The sequence below is a fragment of the Sorex fumeus genome, unplaced genomic scaffold (genome assembly GCF_029834395.1).
Source record: "Sorex fumeus unplaced genomic scaffold, SorFum_2.1 ptg000018l, whole genome shotgun sequence".
Lineage (NCBI taxonomy): Eukaryota > Metazoa > Chordata > Mammalia > Eulipotyphla > Soricidae > Sorex > Sorex fumeus.
In genome coordinates, this window is record NW_026606075.1 from 11,323,158 (window position 1) to 11,342,398 (window position 19,241).

General features: G+C 38.4%; 1 protein-coding gene across 1 annotated transcript in view; it reads right to left on the reverse strand.

Moving 5' to 3' along the window:
* ADGRV1 (adhesion G protein-coupled receptor V1) overlaps positions 1-19,241 on the reverse strand; it is a 561,793-nt gene that overhangs the window by 179,201 nt on the left and 363,351 nt on the right. The window lies entirely within an intron of this gene.

Sequence of the window (19,241 nt, forward strand, 5' to 3'; positions counted from 1 at the left end):
AGTGAGACAAAATACAATTTCTGGGTCAGACTGATGGTACAGCAGGTAGAGCTTTTGCCTTGCACAGAGCTGACCAGGGTTTGATTCCCAGCATCCCATATGGTTCCTTAAGTACACTAGGAGTAATTCCTGAGTGCAGAACTAAGAGTAACCCCTGAGCATCATGACCCCAAAATACAATTTCTAAAGTCTCTGTCATAAGTTCATCTCCAGCAGTTATATACTTTTTAATTTGCTAATACTCTGTTCAACTTGATGTCATAAAGACCTACGTTCTTAGTACTTTATAAAAATATATATTCTTCAGTCTTCTAGTTTTGCCAAAATTTAATAAGTTAAGCTGAATATGGGCTAGAGTGATAGCACAGCCGGTAGGGCATTTGCCTTTCCTCCAGCCAACATGGCCGACCTGGGTTCGATTCCTTCGCCCCTCTCAGAGAGCCTGGCAAGCTACCGAGAGTATCTTGCCCGCACAGCAAAGTCTGGCAAGCTACCTGTGATGTATTCGATATGCCAAACACAGTAACAACAAAGTCTCACAATGGAGACGTTACTGGGCCTGCTTGAGAAAACTGAACAACGGGAGGACAGTGACAGTGACAGTGACAGACTGAATATAGACCGAGGTTCTTGCACAATGCATGCTTTCATTATTTTCGACCTTGAATAAATCTCTTTAAGTGTTCTTACCATGTTAACTACACTATTATTGCACTTGGAAAACTTAATCAGCACACAAAGTACTTAAAATAATTCTCTAAAATAACCTCATATGATGCAAAAGCTCAGTGCATATATTAAAATGAAAATTTTTCTTAAAACATGATAAGAGGCAGATGTGTTAATAGAGACTAATAAATTCAAGAGAGACTAAGTTAATAGTTCTAATAAACACCAACTTGCCTTCTAAAAAAAAGAGAAAAAGAAAACAAAAAGGCAGTTTCTTCAATACTAGCACCAGTAATGACTCCATATCTACCTACTTTCAAATTTTTGTGCTCTTTGCATCTTTTTTTTTATATTTTCCATTTTATTTATTTATTTATTTATTTTTGGCTTTTTGGGTCACACCCAGCAATGCACAGGGGTTACTCCTGGCTCTGCACTCAGGAATTACCCCTGGTGGTGCTCAGGGGACCATATGGGATGCTGGGAATCAAACCCGGATCAGCCACGTGCAAGGCAAACGCGCTACCCGCTGTACTGTCGCTCCAGCCCCACTCTTTGCATTGTTTTACAGTCAACTTAGAGTCACAACTCCAGACATTTTCTGAATAGTGAGTTTTCTAACATAGTTACTTTATAGGCTCCTTTATTAAAATGTTTGGACGTTCTGGCTCTAAGTATCTTTACGTTAGAGGTTAAGAGTGAATGCTTGCATGTTAAATAGCTGAACTGAAGTTACACTGGCCCATGGCTGCATATTTACAAATATCAGTTTAGAAGTACAAAATATTCTTTTTTTTTAACTAAAAAATGGTACTTGTTAATGTATCTCCTTCTCACAGAAGGTTATTTTAGGCAAAGCTCAAACGAGTATTAAATAATGCATCATCCATAATCAATTTTTTTTAGAAAAAGGTGGAACTGGTTAACCTGCCATTCTACATAAGTTGGATTCAAGGATTGCTGAAAGAGGAAGACATTACTTGAAAATTTCCCCAGTAAGATGACTCCAGGATTGTTTAACTTAAAATATTAAAATAAAGGCAGATACTTCTCATTTTTGCCTCTCAATGGCATCATACTTGAATGATTTGTTACTATAATACAAGTATCAACATATTATGAGGACATAGGTATGGAATACAAAGGCTCTTGTAATCATTATTTGAATTAAACTGGCTTCTAACAAATATAAGCTAGATAAATTTTAAGGCTATCACATGCCTTCTCTTCCTTATCTCCAGTTACAAAGGCAGTTAAACAAGGATTTTCGTCAGCATTTTTGACATCAGACAAAACAGGTCACTATGGTGTATTTGTCTGGGAACAACAACAACAAAATTGTCAGTCTCCTGCCCCTGCGCCTGGCTGTTCCTTGCTGGGGTCCCTTGGAGGGGAGCAGGTTGAGCTTTCCTCCCCACCCCGACCAGGGCTCCGGCAGCTGAAGACCTCCAGGACCAGCCACCACCATGTTGAGACCACTCTCCGCACACATGAAGGTACTGGCAGAGGGACAAAGCCACGCGCGTTCCGGGGCCGAGATCTCCAAGCCTACTCGAATTGGAGTCGAGCATCCTCCACCCAGATCCTCCAAATTCCAGTAGGCGGGGGTCACACCCACCACCTGGCCCCCTGGCGCCGTGTAATCCCATCAACGGCCAAGACTCAGAGACTATAAAATATAGCTCCTGGAACCCTGCGGCCGCATTCGCGGCCGCGGGACATCTTGTCAGGACATCTTTTTATGATATCTTATTATCTCATTCCTACTCTGGACAAACTTGCAGGCTATCGCATATAGCCTGCACACAGGGCAGAGTCTGGCAAACTCCCCGTCAGAGTCTGGCAAACTCCCCGTGGCGCACCAAATATGCCAAATACCAGTAACAATGATGGGTCTCATTCTCCTAAAGTGCCTTGAATATAATCTCAGGGCTAGGATGAAAGAGACGTTACTGGGGCCTGCTCGAGGCAATCGACGAATAACAGGATGATGAATGAATGGATGAACAAAATTTCACATTTGCTCTATATCATACACACACATAAACACACAAAAGAAATGGAAAATGAAAATTAACCTGAAGATCCACACAAAATATATAAATTTCGAGGTAAATTTTGTTAAATCAATTTTCAATTGATTAAAAAACAGACTAAATTTTATGAAAGAAGTAAGAAAAGTTATTAAGGGAGCATTAAGCATGAAATAGCAATCAGGGCCTTGATATTTCACCAAGAAATGAGATTATCTTATCCTCTATTAAAAGGAATAAAAACATCCTATGTCTTTTTGCAAAAAAAGTAAAGTAAAATACCGAGAGGGGGAGGGGGGCAGGCTGCAGGGTGGCAGGAGGGATATGGGGGATTTTGGTGGTGGGAAATGTACACTGGTGTAGGGATGGGTTTTGGAACACTGTATGACTGAAATGCCATCATAAAAGCTTTGTAACTGTATCTCACAGTGACATGGTGATTCAACAAAAATAAATAAATAAATAAAAATTAGTGAAAGACAAGAATAGTATAAAATATAAAAAATAAAAAATAAAATACCGCTACTTAGACTGAACACAGGAAGTTTAAAGAAACAGTATCAGTTACAGAAAAACCCAATCACTCACAGTGATTCAATAAAAGAAGTGAAATATAACGTAAATACAGAGAATTCAAATCCACATTAAAAAATATAAAATAAAAAATATAAAATAATGACTAAGAGAGATTTCGTCCAAGATTTTTTGTTCTATTTACTAATATCACAAACATGAAACATAATTATTATTGTATTCAGATACACTGCCACAATCATATGGTTATCGAAAAAAAATCCTTGAAAAACCCTTATGTTAACTATGACACACATTTATAATAAAGCCATCACAAAAAGAACAGAAAAGAAAAGAAAGAATATTGAGTATTTTGGAGGTGGAACAATAGTACAATGGGTGGGCACATGCTTTTTGCACATCGCTGACCGGGTTCAATTCCCAGCACCTCATATGCTCCATGAGGAGTAAGCCTTGTTTCCAAAGCCAGCAGTAAACCCTGCTGACTGCAGTGTGGCCAATCCCGCCCCCCCCCCCCCGACCAGAGAAAAGAATATTTGAAAAAATAGTGGCCAAGAAAATCATAAAACTTAATGAAAAACATTCATCAACACACCCAAGAAGATCAATAAAACTCCACTTAGGATGAATCATAAAGATCCACACCTAGATGTAGCATAACTAAACAGCTAAAAGACAAAAGAAAATATTGAAAGCATGCAATAAAATTACATGAAACAATAATAAAAAAATGTACTTTAATACTCAGTGCTACTCTTGCCCAAAATGCATAACCTCCATGAAATCACAAGAAGGTTCTTTAAAAGTGGGGAAAAAAAAACCAACAAAACTAAAACAAAAGTCAAAACAAGAAAAAAATGGAGGAATTCTGAGACGATCAAAAGAGACAGAAACATAACACGTAATGTTGATTCCTGTAGAATCCTGCATTAAGTTTGGGAACAGAGAAATATCATGAGTTGCAGGGTGGGGGGACTCCTTAAGTTTAAACAAGGTCTACCTACCATTAAACCATACCACATGCGAAAGATTTACTTTCAGATTGCAGGGGGAACCTGTAATTAGTCGTTTTTGCATTGCTTCTTCTAAATCTCCTTTTTACATATATCACATGTGGATCCATTTACCAGAACAGTGTTGTCAAACAGAGATAGAATGTGAACCACCTGTGTAATTAAAAAATTTCTAGTAGATGGGACCCGAGCAATAATACAGTGGGTAGGGAGCTTGCTTTGCATGAGGCCAACCTGAGTTCAATTCCTGTCCCCACATATGATCCCTCAAGTCCACCAAAAGAGAGTACAGAGCCAAGGGAAGCTCTGAACATTGGTATGTGGGCCCAAAACAAAACAAAAAAAAAATTTTCCTAGTAAGTAAAAGCAAAGTAAAAGTAAAGGCCCTCCCGTTGATCATCGATTTGCTCGAGCGGGCCCAGTAACGTCTCCATTGGAGACTTTGTTGTTACTGTGTCTGGCATATCGAATACTCTCGGTAGCTTGCTGGGCTCTCTGAGTATTTAAGTAGTTAAGTAGGAAAAAATGTAAAAATATTTTAATGACTTATTTAACCCAATTCTATTATTTAAACATGTAATCAGGGAGCTGGAGTGATAGTACAGGGGGTAAGGTGCTCGTCTTGCACACAGCCTACTCGGGTTTGATCTCCAGCATCCAGTATGGTTGCCCAAGCTTGTAGAAGTTATTCCTAAACACAGGGCCAGAAATAAGCCCTGGGTACTGTTGGGCATGACACCAAAACAAAATAAATAGACAAATGAACAAAGCAAAAAAATAAACTAAAAAACTAATAATCAAAAATATGTACACAGTAAAAAATTAGAAAAAAATTAGAAATATAAAAAAGTTCTATAACTAATAACTTTATTATTAATTTTTAAAATTATGCTATGGTTATATAACTGCATACACATCATAAATGAAGGTTTTATGTGAACTCTGTAATTTTTTAACATTTTCTGTTAATTTAAGATTCAAAATACAATGAAAATTAAAATAATTTTTATATATTTTAATATCAGTAAAGTAAAAGTAAAGGCCCTCCCGTTGATCATCGATTTGCTCGAGCAGGCCCAGTAACGTCTCCATTGGAGACTTTGTTGTTACTGTGTTTGGCATATCGAATACGTCACGGGGAGCTTGCCAGGCTCTGCTGTGCGGGCGAGATACTCTCTTAATATCAGTAGATAGGGCAATTTTAAAGGAGAGCTACCAAGATAACAAAAACATTCTAGAAAATATATATGAGTTCATATTTGAACAAATCACAAATGTTTAATTTAGGGAAAAAGAACACTGAGAAAACCTGAAGGATTATCAAACAGAAAATCTGAGCTTATTTTTTTTGTTTCTTGTGTGCAAATTTCTTTTTTTTTTGGTATGAACTAAAAAACAAAACAAAACAAAACATTGAGCCAGTTTGAGAGTGAGGTTTCAATTCAATTCAATTTCTATTTATATGAAACATTCCTTGAAGGAAATACATTCTTTCTCTCAGAGGAATTCAAATTAGAAGTGAACGAACATTTCACTTTATGCTATAAAGATGCTATAAAGATTATAAAAGGTCTATACAAAACGCTGCTTCTTGAAATAAAAGAGGACGCGAGGAAATGGAAAAATATCCCCTCTTCATGGATCGGGAGAATTAATATTGTCAAAATGACAATACTTCCCAAAGCACTGTAAAAATTCAATGTAATCCCTATTAGGATACCTATGACATTTTTCAAAGAAATGGAGCAAATGCTCCTGAAATTTACATGGAACAATAAGCCCCCTCGAATAGCTAAAGCAATTCTGGGGAAAAAGAAAATGGGAGGAATTAACCTCCCGAACCTCAAACTCTACTACAAAGCAGTAATAATCAAAACAGCATGGCACTGGAACAAAGGCAGAGCTGCAGACCTATGGAACAGGGTTGAATATACTGACATTTCCCCTCAAACATATGGTCATCTAATCTTTGATAAAGGGGCAAGGAATGCGAAGTGGAGTAAGGAAAGCCTTTTTAACAAATGGTGCTGGCAAAACTGGACGACTATATGCAAAAAACTGGGCTTCAATCTCTGCCTAACACCATATGGTGTTACAAAAGTAAGATCAGAATGAATTAAAGACCTCAACATCAGACCGCAATCCATAAGGTACATTGAAGACAAAGTTGGCAAAACCCTCCATGACATTGAAGCTAATGGTATCTTCAAAGATGTCACGCCACTGGCCAAGCAAGTGAAAACAGAGATAGACAAATGGGACTATATCTTAAACTAAGAAGCTTCTGCACCTCAAAAGAAACAGTGACCAAAATACAAAGAAAATTCTGTAAGAATGGGAAAGGATATTCTCCAAATACACATCCGACAAGAGGTTGATATCAAGGATACACAAAGTACTGGTTGAACTCCACAAAAGAAATCATCCAACCCCATCACAAAGTGGGGCAATGAAATGAACAGAGTCTTTCTCAAAGAAGAAATCCGAATGGCTAAAAGGTACATGAGAAAATGCTCTACATCATTAATCATCAGGGAGATGCAGATCAAAACCACAATGAGATATTTCACACCACAGAGACTGGCCCACATTCAAAAGAACAAAAGCAACCTGTGTTGGCGCAGATGTGGCGAGAAAGGGACCCTCCTCACTGCTGGTGGGAATGCCGACTGGTTCAACCCTTTTGGAAAACAGTATGGATGACTCTCAAAAAATTAGAAATTGAGCTCCCCTTTGACCCAGCAATACCACTCCTGGGAATATACCCCGGAGAGGCTAAAAAGTATAGTCGAAGTGACATCTGCACTTGTTTGTTTATTGCAGCACTGTTTACAATAGCTAGAATCTGGAAAAAACCTGAGTGCTTGAGAACAGATGACTGGTTAAAGAAACTTTGGTACATCTACATAATGGAGTACTATGTAGCAGTTAGAAAAAATGAAGTTATGAAATTTACATACAAGTGGTACTACATGGAAAATATCATGCTAAGCGAAATGAGTCAGAAAGAGAGAGATAGACATGGAAAGATTCCATTCATCTGGGTAACAAAGTAACAAAATAAGAGACTAACACCCAAGAACAGCTGTGATAAATACCAGGTTGTTCACTCCATGGCTTAGAAGCCAGACACACACTGTAGGGGCAAAGGCAGCTCAGATAGAGAAGGGAACACCAAATAAAGGGTGCTGGGAAGATCTGCCCGGGATGGGAGATGCCTGCTGAAAGTAGTCCATGGACTGAACATGATTGCCACCCAATGTCTCTTCTGCAGACCACAGCACCCAAAAGGAGAGAGAACAAAAGGGAGTGCCCTGCCTTAGAGGGAGGGTGGGATGGGGGATGGGGGGTGGGAGGGATACTGGGATTGGTGGGGGTGGAGAATGGGCACTGGTGGTGGAATGGGTACTCGATCATTGTATAACTGAAACCCAAGCACAACAACTTGTAAGCCTACAACTGTACCTCATGGTGTTTCATTAATAATAATAATAAAAAGATTATATAAGGTCTAAATGGGAGTTTAGGAGGGGAAATGTGCATAAGAGGACAGATAGGTAAACTTGTTTGCTTCCTCCCTCATCATATAACATCTATACTAAAATCTCATTAAATTTTCAGAGAAACTTGCTAGGAATCCAGAGGAAGAGAGCTTCTACAACAAGAGACAAAAGACAACAGTGAAGAGATGACAATAGAGATCCAGACCTCGTTGGAAATCTTACCACAGGACTCACAGCTATGATCCAGAGAGACTGCTACCGTATGGACCCTCCCCTGGAAATGGTGGAAGGCTCACGTCTAACACCCAGCACCTCAATCTTTCTAGCTTACACTTCATAAGACTTTAGTGGGAGACAGGAAACTGCAGGGTATAAATCAGGCTGCAGGGGCTAGAAGACGTCATCTTTGTTATCTTTTGCCACTGTGTTGACTGCAGCACTTGATGAACACCATTTTGGAACCCACAATCCTAATTAACAGACCCTGAAAGCAAATTCCAAGAAGAGCTTCATTCATTTCATCAAACAGCTACACCCCATCAAACAGTTGCACTGGCTGAGTGCTAAAAGACAAATACCACGAATGCTTACTCCTGGAAGACAGACTCCTACTTACTTAAAGCTCCTCAGTTAGCAGACCCTTCACCATCCTCCCAGTGCACAGCCAGGCTTCAAGCAGGCCTCAATGCCAGATCTACTCCCACCCCAGGCCACATTTTCTGTTAGTCCACTAATGCACATTTTGTCGCAAGCTGGGTTTACATCCATGTCTGTTAGCTTCCATTTAGACCTGTGCCAGTCTGGTTCCCCAACGGATCTGTGTGTCAGTGGCACTTTAGATGCTGTTGGCATTCATGACTGGTCACTCTCCAGGCCTCTATGAAAAGCCCAAACATAAATAACAGAGAAAAAAATATAGTTTCTGCAACTAACATACAGTTGAGGGGTTCAACAGTAGAACTGAATAAGTAGAAATTTGACTTAGAGTTTGAAGACATGGTAGGGAAAAACCATTTAAAAAAAGAGCACTACATAATAAAAATAATTAAATGAAGACAGCACCAGGGATTTTTGAGACATTTAAGAAGAACAACATTAGCTTCATTGCCTACCAGAAGGAGAAAAGAGAAAGGGGCACAATTTTTGTTTGAAGAATATTCTTTTTCATTTTTTTTATTACTTTTTAGTAAAAAAATTCTTCTAACAAAAATTCTGCCCCTTTCTCTTTTCTGCAGAACTTTGTGACCTCGGACTCTGGACTCAACAGACCAGGGAGCAGAGATCCTCTGCCTGCTTCCCCCAGTCTCCAGTGACCCAGGGATCACACCCACAAGCCACACCCTACTAACACCAGACAATCTCCTCATCGACCACCCTCCAGAACTCACAGCTTCTCCTCCCAGACGGGAGTATAAAATAAGGCCCCCATAACCATGCCACTGGACTCCATGCCAGGCTATTTTCACTAGGGCACCCCAGAAGGGGGCGGGTGAGAGCCCTCCCCGCCCCAAGGGACCCTGGCAGCCGACCTCCACTACCCAATCGCCGCCATGCTCCAGGCCACTTTCCGGACACATCATAAGACACTTTTTATCCATATTCCATAATTACCACACTATGTTTGATGGAGTTCATACAGTAGGCAACAAATCACATATATATGGGCTGGAGCGATAGCACAGTGGATTGGGCATCTGCCTTGCATGCAGACAACCCGGGTTCGATTCCTCCTCCCCTCTCAGATAGCCCGGCAAGCTACCGAGAGTATCTCACTTGCACGGCAAAGCCTGGCAAGCTACCCGTGATGTATTTGATATGCCAAAACTAGTAACAACAAGTCTCACAATTTGTTGTGAGATGTTACTGGTGCCTGCTCGAGCAAATCTATGAACAACAGAAGGAACAGTGCTACAGTGCAAATATATATATATATATATATATATGTATATATATATATATATATATATCTTGGAGAGCCTGGCAAGCTACTGAAAGTATGCTGTCCACACGGGCAGAGCCTGGCAAGCTCCCGTGGCATATTCGATATGCCAAAACCAGTAACTGTAATAGGTCTCGTTCCCCTGACCCTAAAAGTGCCTCCAATCATTGGGAAAGGTAAGTAAGGAGAGACTGCTAAAATCTCAGGGCTGGGGTGAATAGAGACATTACTGATGCCTGCTCAAGCAAATTGATGAGTAATGGGATGACAATGATATAGTGATACAGCAATTACTTTTTAAAATATTTTTTAATGAATCATTGTGAGATACAGTTACAGATACAATCAAAAACTTTTGTGATTACATTTCAGTCATACAATGATCCAGTACCCACCCGTCCGCCAGTGCCCATTCTCCACCACCAATTTCCGCATTATCCCTCTTGCCAGCCCCCTCATCCCACCCCCAACCTCTGTGGCTGGGCATTCCCTTTTACTCTCTCTCCTTTTGGGTGTTATAGTTAGCAATATGGCTATCTACCTTCTTCCTCAGATTGGGAGGTTCCTGGTTAATAATTCTTCATGTTAGGCCCATGAAGAATTATTAACCAGGAACTTTCTAAGCTAAGGAAGGAGGTAGATAGCCATATCTACCTCATATCCAGGAAGCTCAAAAAATTTCAAACAGAAAATACCAAAGCAGACACACAGCAAGCACTGTGGGAAAAATGGTGAAAAAAAATCAAATATAAAGATAGAATGCTTAAAAAAAAAAAAGGAGCAAAGCTAAAGCACATGTAAGTCAACCCCTGTAATATTAAGAGCAAATTTCTCAACAAATGCTCAATAGGCCAGAAGGAAGCAATATAATATGAACAAAACATTTTTGTTTAGTTTGTATGGCATCTAAATTTTTTAAAAGTTTTTTCATTACTGTGATTTACAGTTTTACAATACTATCAATGATAGGATTTCATGCATACAACATTATAGCATCACAGCCACCACCAGAGCATCCAGTCTTAGGGCCTTTTTCCCTTTCTTCCCATTAGGACTCCCTCCACTCCTTGCTCATTGCCCTGGAACGCTCCATCCTGAAGCCCAGTCCTAATTTTGTTGATTTGGGCTAATTGTTCTTCCTTTTCTATGCTTCATGGTATCCCATATATGACCAAGAGCAGTCCTTATCTGTCTTTTCCTTTTGGTTAACTTCACTCATCACAATACTCTTCAGTTTCATCCATACATTGGAAAACTGCATGATCTTGTATTTTCTTTTAGCTGAGTAGTGTGTGTATATTCCCCTGTATATGTATATATCAGTATACATATGTGTATATGCATATATACATGAGTATAGTACATACACATAGCATATACTATGTAATATAGTCTCTTTATCCAATCATCCATTCTTGGATACTTAAGTTGTTTCCAGATTTTGGTTATTGCAAATAGCATTTCTATAAGGAAAATACTAACTAGACCTCCAGCTGAGAACACAAGAGACATCTTCACTCAGGTTTGAAGGAGGATTAAAGAGCTTTTCAGATAACAGTCTGAGGACAACAGTCAAACAGATCTATCTCCCTGGCTCTAATTAAGTTTTATATAAATAATTTCACTAATTACAGTGACAAGCTTATCTATCAGAGTCAGTATTAGGCTGAAATAGAAAACAAATTCCAACCTTCTGCTGTCTAAAAAGTAGAACTCGGGCCACTGTGATAGTACTGTGTTTGCCTTGCACATTTTGGCTGACCTGGGTTGAATCCGTGGCATCCCATATAATCCCCTAAGTACTCCCAGAAGTCATTCCTGGGTGCAGAACCAGGATTTACCCAAAATAAAAAAAAATAATTAATTAATTAAAAGTAGAACTCTTGATTCTATTGATCTCTGATAATAAACACAGGCTCAGAGTTACAGATGTGAAAATAATCATACAGGCATATGGTAGTTTAAAACCTGCGAGTGCCAGCATACTTACATCTGATAAAATTGTCAAAAATAAACTGCTATTTAGAAAAAATTGTTCAAACACATAACGTGTTTTTGATCACCTCCTTGGAACTTCACTTAGACAAGTCAGACATTTTTCTAACCCTTAGATTATTTGATGCTATGATTTGTGTGGAGCATCTACTCAGTGTATCTTTCTTTGAGGGCTATTAATCAATGATAAATGGTAGTCTATAAAAACATTTTATGTTCATCTATCTGTAAGTATATGTGTAAGCCAATTGCAGCAATACATCCCCCACATGAATAAATCCCCAAAGAGAGCTGAACAATATCCCTCTCCTCCCCTAGATTATTATTTTTGTATCTCATTAGCAAATAACAGATAAACAGGTCCTTATACTTGTGAAAATTTGTCATGTTTCTCTTGAATGTGATAAGAATAAAAATTCTTATATGAGATCTACTCATTCAGCATCATAAATTCTACTTAGTTACAATTTAGAATACACAGATCTGTCCTCTGTGTTTAACATCAGTTTTCCTAATGTAACTTAGATTGCTTTCAGAGTATGTAGCAATTTATAAAATGATAATTCAGTTCAGGAGCAGAATAATCAGGACAGGTTACAACTAAGATATGTTAAGAATATCTAAATACGTCTGGAGCGACAGTACAGCGGGTAGGGCATTTGCCTTGCACACAGCTGACCCGGGTTCGATTCCCAGTATCCCATATGGTCCCCCAAGCACCTCCAAGGGTAATTCATGAGTGCAGAGCTAGGAGTAACCCCTGAGTATTGCTGGGTATGACCCCAAAAGAAAAATAAATCTAAATAAAGCATATACTGAAATGCTAAGAAAGTGAAATATTTATAAACTAAAAAGTAACAATTTTCAAATTGAGCTTTGCATTTTTCATTTTGAGCAGACAATTTTTTAAATTGAATCACAATGAATTAGTTACAGAGCTTTCATGTTTGAGTTTCAGTCATACAATGATCCTACACCCATCCCTCCACCAGTACACATCTTCTACCACCAACTTACCAGTATAACTTGCCCCTTTCCAGCCCTCCTCCTGCCTCCATGGCAGACAATTTCCCCCATATTCTCTCTCTACTTTTGGGCATTATGGTTTGCAATACAGATACTGAGAGGCTATCACGTTTGGTTCTTTATCTGTTTTCAGTACACATATCCCATCCCGAACGATTCCTCCAACCATCCTTGTCTTCATGATCTCTTCTCTATTCCATCTGCCTTCTCCCCCAGCTCATGAGACAGGCTTCCAACTGTGGGGAAATATTCCTGGCCCTTGTATCTACTGTCCTTGGTGTCAGTCTCATATTATGTTATTTTATATTTCACAAATCAGTGCAGTCATTCTATGTCTGTCCCTCTCTTTCTCACTCATTTCATTTAGCATGATACTCTTCATGACCATCCACTTATAAGCAAATTTCATTGCTTCATCTCTCCTAACAGCCGCATAGCATTCAATTGTGTAGATGTACTGAAGTCTCTTTAACCAGTCGTCTGTTCTCGGGCACTTTGGTTGTTTCCAGATTCTGGTGATTGTGAACAGTGCTGCAATGAACATACAGGTGCAGATGTCATTTCTACTGTGCTTTTTTGCGCCCTCGAGATATATTCCCAGGAGTGGTATTGTGGGGTCATAGGGAAGCTCAATTTCTAGTTTTTGAAGGAATTTCCATATTGTTTTCCAAAATGATTGGACCAGTTGGCATTCCCACCTACAGTGAAAGAGCATTCTTTTTCCGCCACATCCACGCCAGCACTGGTTGCTTTTGTTCTTTTGAATATGTGTCACTCTCTGTAGTGTGAGATGATATCTCATTGTTATTTTGATTTGCATCTTCCTGTTGATTCGCGATGTGGAGCATTTTCTCATGTGCCTTTTGGTCATTTATATTTCTTTTTGTGGAAGTTTCTGTTCACATTTTCTCCCCATTTTTTGATGGAGTCAGAAGGTTTTTTCTTGTACAATTCTACTAGTGACTTGTATATCCTGGATCTTAATCTCTTATCAGATGGGTATTGGGTAAATATTCTTTCCCATTCTGTGGGCTCTCTATGCGTTTTGGTCACCATTTCTTTTGAGGTGCAGAAGCTTCTTACTTTAGTGTAGCCCCACTATTTGTTTGTTTGTTTCCACTTGCTTGGTCAGTGGTGTTTCATCCTTAAAGACACCTATAGCTTCAATGTCATGGAGGGTTCTGCCTACATTTTCTTCCATGTAACTTATGGATTCAGGTCTAATATTGAGGTCTTAAATCCACTTTGATCTGCCTTTTGTGCCTGGCATTAGATAGGAATTCATTTTTTTGCAAGTAGCTGTCGGGTTTTCCCAGCACCACTTGTTGAAGAGGCTTTCCTTGTTCCACTTCACATTTCTTGCTCTTTTGTCAAAGATTAAGTGATCACACACTTGAGAGTCTATGACAGAATATTCAACTCCGTTCCATTGATCTGCCGGTCTGTTTCTAGCCCAATACATTGCTATTTTAATTATTACTTGAGCAGACAAATTAATATCATAAATAGAAAATTTTAACTTAATTCTTCATACATAGCATATATATGTATACTTAGAGCTTCTTATAAGTATTTAAGAAAATTTCATTGGTTCATGTGAATTAATAAAAAATAAGCAACATTTTAGAAGGGGAAAATTGTCATTTTGCCATTTTTACTGTAATGACTTTTTTTTGTTTGGTTTTTGTTTGGGGGCTGTACCTAACAGTGTTCAGGGATCACTCCTGGCGAGGCTTGGGGAGCTATTATGTGATGTCAGGGATCAAATGTAGGCTTATCACATGCAAGGCAAGCACCCTCCTGCTATACCATTTCTCTGGCCTGCATTGACATTTATTAATGCACCAGGGTCTTGTAGTTGCAAGGTAGGAACACTAAGATAACATTGGCCTCCCCTTCTAATGGCAGGAAACTGATAATCATTCTCAAGCATTCTAATAGCCACATAATTGGAATTGTAGATTAATGGTAAACTCACTGTTTATGAATTATTATCATAAATTACTTCCTCCTTTATTTCACTCTTGCTCTAGATCTCATCCCACATTTTCTGCCTTCTTTACTATACATGGTAAAGCTCCGATTTCTATGTCACCCAGGAAGCCAATCCAAGAAAAATAGGTAACTACTGACTGCCTCTGGGCACAGTCAAGAGTTACTTCTGGTAACCAAACAAATCAATCAGGGACAGAGTTCATTTACTCTGGTTTTAATTTAAACAAAGATCAACGATAAGATTTTTTAGAAAAGCTGGAACAATTTCTAGTGCTGGTTTAAAAAAGTGAGGAAAATGTGTGTAAAATTTTTGAGTATAGAAATCTTTCAATAATTTTGAGTAAGGTATGATTTCTTAGCTTTGCAGTATTACTTGGCTTAGTGACAAGTAAAAATATGTTTATATTGGATTTTTTATGTTATTATTCAAAGGTAAATTTTCAGTTTTATAGGTTCCTTGGGACCTTTCTCAAAATCATGACGTGTGATTCAGATTTCGGTGTAAAAAATATATAGTCTTGCTAAACTAGTATTTGATTTTTATGTTAGAAAAAATATTTCTTACTTAAGGTGAAAAATGTCCGTGGTATTTAAAATGTTGAAACATTTAGTAATTTATGTTAGAGAAATTTTAATAATCATACTATTATGTGAAATTTTATTATGTGTATGTACACAACTGCATAGGGAAAGCATAAATATATTCTCTAAATCCCTTTCTGTCTAAATTTTCTATGTGCTAATATAGCTTTCCTTCATTCCAGTTTAGATATTACCAGTAATGGGAAATCTAATCCTTTATCCTTAATAAATGCATTAACTATATCTCATATTATATAAATATAACCCCATATTCTTCATAATTCAATAAATATTATCTCATACAAATATTCACTAATATCCAGTATGAACTGCTATTTTCAAAGTTGGACTTTAATTCAATATTTGACATATAGGCAAAAATCATAGGATTTGCAAAAAGCAATCCATCTGCCAAAGATACTATAAGAGATAGTGTTTTATTCTAAAATAGATACCTTATAGAGTTCATATTTAAATTAAAGTTACAAGGATAAGTGGAGACATGGGTACAACTGAAAATGAAGCTGGCTTAAAAGTTAAATGTTCCACTATGGTCTAACATTCCATAACCTTGAAAGCAATTAAAATTAACCATTGGATTTTAAACAGAAGATTAATAATACACTTACACATTTCAGAATTTAATGGGCAGATTATAAAAGGAAGGAATTAGATATAGGAACACAAGTTAGGAGACAATCCAGCAGACCAAAGATTATATCATTGAGTTTAAGAGATGGGTATGTGCAAGTGAGCAACACAGGAATATGGGAACTATAGAAAAGAAATTAATAAGATGTTATTACTTTTACCTTATACATAGATATAAGTTTACAACTATCAGTAATTAATTATAAAAGAACCACACACACACACACACAAAGTGGCTGAATTTTATGCTATCGACAGGAGCCACTTCAGCTTCAAGGACAACACTGGATCCAGTCAAGGTATGAAAAAAGATACACAATGAAATGAAAACAAAAAGTGAGCAGAAATAGCTAGGTAACATTAAAATATAAGGAGATCATCATTTGCAGTCTCTGCCCCCGTGCCTGGGTGTTCCTTCCCGGAGCCCCTTGGAGGGGAGCGGGTTGAGCTTTCCTCCCCGCCCTGACCAGGACTCCGGCAGCCGAAGACCTCCAGGACCAGCCACCACCATGCTGAGACCACTCTCCGCACACATGAAGGTACTGGCAGAGGGACAAAGCCACGCGGGTTCCGAGGCCGAGACCTCCAAGCCTACTCGAATTGGAGTCGAGCATCTTCCACCCAGATCCTCCAAATTCCAGTAGGCGAGGGTCACACCCACCACCTGGCCCCCTGGCGCCGTGTAATCCCATCATAAGGAGATAATGGATGCCATTTTGACAGAGCATCAGTTCATCAAGAGGATAAAACAATAATATATATGCATCTGTATACATATATATGTTCATATATATCAAGACTCAGAGACTATAAAAACCAGCTCAGAGACTATAAAAACCGGAGGGAGAACAGTGCAGTCTCCTGCCCCCGTGCCTGGCTATTCCTCGCCGGGGCCCCTTGGAGGGGAGTGGGTTGAGCTTTCCTCCCAGCCCTGACCAGGGCCCCGGCAGCCGAAGACCTCCAGGACCAGCCACCACCACGCTGAGACCACTCTCCGCACACCTGAAGGTACCGGCAGAGGGACAAAGCCACGTGGGTTCCGGGGCCGAGATCTCCAAGCCTACTCAGATTGGAGTCGGGCATCCTCCACCCAGATCCTCCAAATTCCAGTAGGCGGGGGTCACACCCACAAACTGGCCCCCTGGCACCATGTAATCCCATCAGCGGCCAAGACTCAGAGACTATTAAAAACCAGCTCCCGGAACCGTGCGGCCACATTCGCGGCCGCGCGACATCTTATTATAACATCTCATTCCTACTCTGACAAACTGGCAGGCTACCAAATGTAGCCTGCTCACACGGCAGAGTCTGGCAAACTCCCCGTGGAGCACCAAATATGCCAAATACCAGTAACAATGATGGGTCTCATTCTCCTAAAGAGCCTTGAATATAATCTCAGGGCTAGGATGAAGGAGACGTTACTGGGGCCTGCTCGAGGCAATCGACGAATAACAGGATGATCTGTGATCTGTGATATATCTTACAACAGAGCACCTAGATATAATATGCAAACATTAATTGATATAAAGGGAAAAACTGGCAATATAGAAATAGTAGGGGAATTCATTAGCACCTTTTCAAAAATGAACAGGTCATATAAGATATAAAATAACTGAGGCAATACAGGATATAAGTACAGTGTTTCTGTAAGTGAAGTATATTGCCTCCACCCTCCCAGGAAGTGCTAGACTGACCTGAGTGTGGAGGGTTGGGGGATAGACGGCAGTAGTAGCCTTGGGTGAAACTGGGGAGCACTTTCTGTTTTCTTAAAGAAGGTAAAATGACTCAGATGTCTTTAAGTGACATCCTTTAAGTGAAAAGTATCTGATAGGCCAAGTAAGTTCAGGAGTCTCTTCAGAGAGAACAAATAGAGATAAAATTTTAGTGTTCAACTATGGTCTATAACAGGCATACACAGAATATTCTTTAACAGAGATAACAGGCATACACAGAATATTCTTTAAAACAGCAGAATACATATTCTCAAGTGCATGCAAAATATTCCCCAACTTTGATCATACGATGGATTCCAAAACAAGACTTGACAATTTAAGATTAAAATCACCTCAAGTATCTTTTCCAACAGGAGGAAAATTGGAAAATTCACAAATATGTAGAAAATAAACAATAAACAATAAACTTGTAGGATAAAGAACTAAGGGAATTGAATAAATATCATGAAATAAAAAAAATACAAACTGCCAAAATAAAAAACAGATCTGAGCTTTATAATCTTAAAGGTATAAATTATGAAAAAGGCCTCAAATAAAACAACCTAACTTTAAATCTTAAAAAACAATAAATAAAATTACACAGAAAATTAGCACAAAGAAGGAAACAATAGAACTCACAGACAGGAAAGTGGAAAGCAAACTAATGTGGTCAAAATGGAGAACCGTGTGTCCCTCACAAAATTACAAAAAGAACTACTATAGTGATTCAGTAATTCCACTTCTGAATATACAGTCAAAGGAAATAAAATCACAATCTCAAAGAGAAATATGCACTCCCATATTCATTGCAGCATTACTCATAATGGCCATGATAAGAAACAAACTGAATGTTCATTGACAGAGAAACTGACAAAAAGTGGTGAGAATAATACATGCATGTATGTATGTATGTATATATATTCACATATATATGAAAATCAATATCTATATGAAAGTTCTATGATCTTTTCAATACTCGTGATATGATTAGGTAATATTAGCCTCATAAGATTACGAGGAGGTTATTCTTTCATATATAGAAATAATTTTTTCTCTATTCCCTATTGCACCAGAGAGCGGACTAAGTTCTATTACTACAAATGTTTTTGCCTTCCTCTGTCTATAATCAACTAAAGGGGATCAGTGATTCTTAAAGATATCAGATCTTATTTAAATTATTTAGATATATATATAGATCTGTCATATTTCAAAATGACTAGTGTACCTGAATTAAAACATATAGAGAATATAGTTGACTTTGTCTTCTTTCCATACACTTTTGTAGGCATGCTTCATTTGTTTTGATAAAATATTTTGCTCTGATAAAATATTTAGGCTTTTAGGGCGGGTGCCTCCACTCACACCTTCAAAAAATCCTAGACTCCAAATTTTTTATTAATTATATTATCAAAGATTTAATAATGCCTCTTTACTACCTCTCTTTTTCTGCCTTAATATAATATAACAAAATTAGCTCAGGCACAAATTATTGTGAAATATTTTATAAAGAAACTTACCTGAAAAAACGGTGACTATCAAAGGTACTGAAGCAGTAATTGACTCAGTTTTTCAGGAAAGGGAAAGTTTTT